At 47.2% G+C, this 4,325-nt stretch overlaps 1 pseudogene; it reads left to right on the plus strand.

The window, feature by feature from the left end:
- The first annotated feature begins 2,660 nt into the window (after positions 1-2,660).
- On the plus strand, positions 2,661-2,984 carry LOC142832385 (mitochondrial pyruvate carrier 1 pseudogene; annotated as a pseudogene).
- Positions 2,985-4,325: the final 1,341 nt, after the last annotated feature.

Below are 4,325 nucleotides of genomic sequence, written 5' to 3' on the forward strand. Positions count from 1 at the left end.
GCCTGGGGATCTCTGCGTTTGAGGCCAGCCTGGTCTACATAGCAAGCTCTGGGACATTCAGGACTATAAAGAAAGACTGTCTGACAAAAACTGCAATGTTGGGAACCAGACCTAGCATATATTTGACAGAGCGTCAGGGTGTCCTCAGCAGACATTCTCAGGGTATTTTCTCCCAGTTACATAAGATCAAGCCATGCAAGTAGAATCTGGAGCTATTTCACACACAGGAATCTTCAACCCCCATTTTAGCATACTGAGGTACAAGCTTCACAGAAGGTCTTGTCTAGAAGGTATGATCCCCTTTCGTGCATAAACCTTTGGCTCTTCTTCTTGCCCTGCCTATTTCCAGGGTAATTCTTTGTCTTAAAATCCTGAAGGCCATGCACTCTTTAACCTCAGGCTAGAACTGATACGAAATCACACATAGCTATAAAACCATAAAGCAATTAGCAATAATTCTACTATCAGACAATGATTACCAAGAGAGTGGAAAAATGTGCCCAAGTCCCCATTTACATAATGAGATGGCTCCAAATCCTGCAGTTTTGTGAAAACGCAAACAGCATGGTTTCTCAGAAAGACAACTAACTGGAGGTGACTTCATCCAGGTCATCGGGAAGTAGCCTCAAGTGGCTGAGATCCAGGCTCCTTTCATGGGCACTACAGCTGCCCGGTTCTCCCCAGGGCCGAAAGCTTTCTGGGGAGTTAGAGGAGTGAGGGATTATAATTGGGTGGACAGGAATGGCTAAGCCTAGGAGACCAGGGGGACCTGAAGACTGTCATGAGTGAGGCTCAGGAGTTCTGTCTTTAGACCTCCAGTCAAGGTCCATGCCAATAGAGAAGCCGAAATATCTGCATTCCTGGAACCAGCTTTGGAAGTTTACCAGTTGGACAGCCAGGCCGTGAGTTCTTGCTTCATTTCTCAGCTCCACACAGCATTTCAGGTCAACAGGACCAATAGCAGAAGGACCCTCTCCTATGTTGGTTCTGGGTCCTTGGGGGTACTTTCGCCACTGTTCCAGTTAAGCTGATAAACCAAGGAGGACGCTTCACTCTGCATCCCCCAAGTAACTATTTGCACTGAGCCTCAAGAGAAAAAACAATAGATGTTGGGGAAGTTGATCCGTTTGACTTCCTACAGGGTCAGCTCTTCAGCTCGGAAAGCAAATAACGTCTGTTTGTAACGTTCCTCTTACATAAGCACTCCGGACTGCTCATCTTTGAGAAGAGGGGCTTGTGATAAGCTAAGGGGCTTCTGTTTACTATAACTCAGTAACGTAAAGTTTAACTTGGAAGTCAAGATGATGACTGTTAGACTGAGCACTCCAACTTCCTTGGAGGGGTGGGTGTTGTATTGGAGTAGCTACCTTCAGAGATGCATTCTGGGTTGGAAAGTGTTTCCATAATCCCCAGAACATTCTGACATTCCTCTGTGAGACTGCATTTCAAGAGCAAATTAAAAGACACACACACACACACACACACACACACACACACACGGTTGGGCGGTGGTGGTACATGCCTTTAATCCCACCATTCAGGAGGCAGAGGCAGGCAGATCTCTGTGAGTTTGAGACCAGCCTGGTCTAGTTCCAGTGTTGGTTCCAGGACAGGCTCCAAAGCTAGAGAGAAACCCTGTCTCAGGAAAACAAAACAAAACAAAACAAAAAAAACAAAAACAAAAAACACATACAAATCTGGTCAATTCAAATAGTGTCCAATAGTTCATCTACTCTCGTAATGCTTTGTTTGATCTTTTGTTTGTTTGGTTGGGTTTTTTGTTGCTTATTTGTCAATGTTAAGAATCAAACTCTGGCTGAGAGGTGGTGGTTCACGTTTTTAATCTCAGCACTTGGGAGGCAGAGGCAGGCAGACCTCTGCATTCAAAGCCAGCCTAGTCTACAAAGAAAGTTCCAGGACGGCCAGGGCTATGAACAGAAACCTGTCTTGAAAATTCGAAAAGAAAACAGAAAGAGGGGCTGGAGAGATGGCTCAGTGGTTAAGAGCATTGCCTGCTCTTCCAAAGGTCCTGAGTTCAAGTCCCAGCTCACAACCACCTTAATGAGGTCTGGTGCCCTCTTCTGGCCTTCAGGCATACACACAGATAGAATATTGTATACATAATAAGTAAATAAATAAATATTTAAAAAAATAGAAAACAGAAAGAAGGAACCAAATTCTGAGCCTCTTTCCTGGTAGAAAATGTTCGTCCTGTCACTGACCTATATTCCAGCTTCTGGTCTCTATTCTGCCCAGATTTGACCACAAATGGCATGCATTTGTTTATAAACATCAAATCTGCCTTGAAAAGATTCATATTTGGAGCTGGTAAGATGGTTCAGTGGGCAAAGGCGCTTGTCACCAAGCTTGACAACCTGAGTTGTCAACCAGGGACCCATCATCATGAATGTGCCAGAAGAAAATCTAATCCTGCAGTCGTCTTTGACCTCCACATGCACAACTTGGCACGCACATGCTCGCCCGAGCACGTTCCCCAGCCCCACTAACAGAGAAAGGAAAAGAAAAGGTAACTGCTGCAGCCAAAATACATGGGGGAAATGTCATGTAGGCTTTGAAGTAGATTTTCTAGAACAATTGCCAAAAGGTAAACGATTAAAAAAAAAAAGGTGTGGGGGGGCTTCACCACGGATCACAGGGCCATGGCTGGGACACTGGTGCACAGAGTGACCCACTATGTCCGGAGCAAGGACTTCTGGGACTATCTCGTGAGTACGCACTTCTGGGGCCCAGTTGCCAACTGGGGTCTCCCCATTGCTGCTATCAATGGCATGGAGAAGTCTCCGGAGATCATCAGTGGACAGATGACCTTCGCCCTCTGTTGCTATTCTTTGACACTCATGAGATTTGCCTACAAGGTACAGCCTCGAAACTGGCTTCTGTTTGTATGCCATGCTACAGACAAAGTGGCCCAGCTCATTCAGGGAGGAGGCTCATCCACTATGGGTAAGAAGGCGGCTGCGTAGCAGTCCAGCGATCAGCTCTGGAAAGGGACAGAGCCCCAGCCACTGCTGCCACGATGGCCACAGATCGCATCGGCATCGATGGTCTTGCTGAGGGGAAAACACGGAATGCTGTCTTTAATTACCGTGCCAACACTATAGAAAAGCCGAGAGTCCCAAAACCAACTCTCTGCTGCCTTATCAATGCTAAAATGTATTTGTCTTCACCAAGAGTAGTACAAAATACGCAACTAATTTAATAATTCCGTATGATGGTTTTATCTGTACTAATGTGTATATTATGTATTGCGATTTGTGTAATAAAAATCTAAGGAACAAAGTTTTATAACTCTAAAAAAAAGGTGTGTGGGCAGAAAGCTTCCCAAGGGGTTGACTTTCAAGGCCACACGTGTCTCGTCCTTATGCAGCAAACCACTAAGTGCCCAGCCTGGAGAGGCGGTAGACAGGATAGGGCCTGAAGTGACAGCACCGGGAGAGCGAGGAACTTTTCACACTCTATTCAGGCACCTCATGCTTCTGGTTCCAGGCCCCTCTCAGCATCACCCTTCACATCCCTGGTGCCGGGCCCTGCTCAGCATCACCCTTCACATCCCTGGTGCCAGGCCCTGCTCAGCATCACCCTCATATCCCTGGTGCCGGGTCCCGCTCAGTATCACCACTCACATCCCTGGTGCCGGGCGCCGCTCAGCATCACCCTCATATCCCTGGTGCCGGGCCCCGCTCAGTATCACCCTCACATCCCTGGTGCCGGGCCCGCTCAGCATCATCCCTCACATCCTCATCACCCTCATATGCCTGGTACTAAGCCCACATCAGCAGCAGCATCTAGCATATCTGCAAACTATCTTCCTCAGACTCTTGGTTAAAAGTACCAGTCATACAATGAGGTGCTCACATCACAGGAAATGTAGCTCTAATTTTGTATTTTGTTTTTCTTTCTTTGAAATATGATTCCCATAAAGCCCAGGTTGGTCTTAAGCTCTCCGTATAGCCAAGGATGACCTTGAACTCCTGATGGCCCTGCCTCCACCTTCTACGTGGATCCCAGGAGTATGCCACCAGGCCTGGTTTGATGTGGTGCTGGGGACTGAACCCAGAGCCTCATGCAGGATAAGCAAGCTCTCTGCCAACTAAGCTATGTCCCCAGGACCATAATGGGTTCTAACTGACCATGGTAAGAACTGAAAAAGTTAGACAACTTGCCTGCCAGTGCAGGGCATAGTGCTTCCCGTCACCTAGAAAAGAATGCCCAATGATGCCCGGTGTCCTGGAGAAAGCAAATCAACTCCAGAGGTTGAGCCCCAGAGGAAGGATGAAGTTTAAGTTAGCCCGGACATTGTAACG

Source organism: Microtus pennsylvanicus, chromosome 12 (genome assembly GCF_037038515.1).
Source record: "Microtus pennsylvanicus isolate mMicPen1 chromosome 12, mMicPen1.hap1, whole genome shotgun sequence".
NCBI classification, from domain to species: Eukaryota; Metazoa; Chordata; class Mammalia; order Rodentia; family Cricetidae; genus Microtus; species Microtus pennsylvanicus.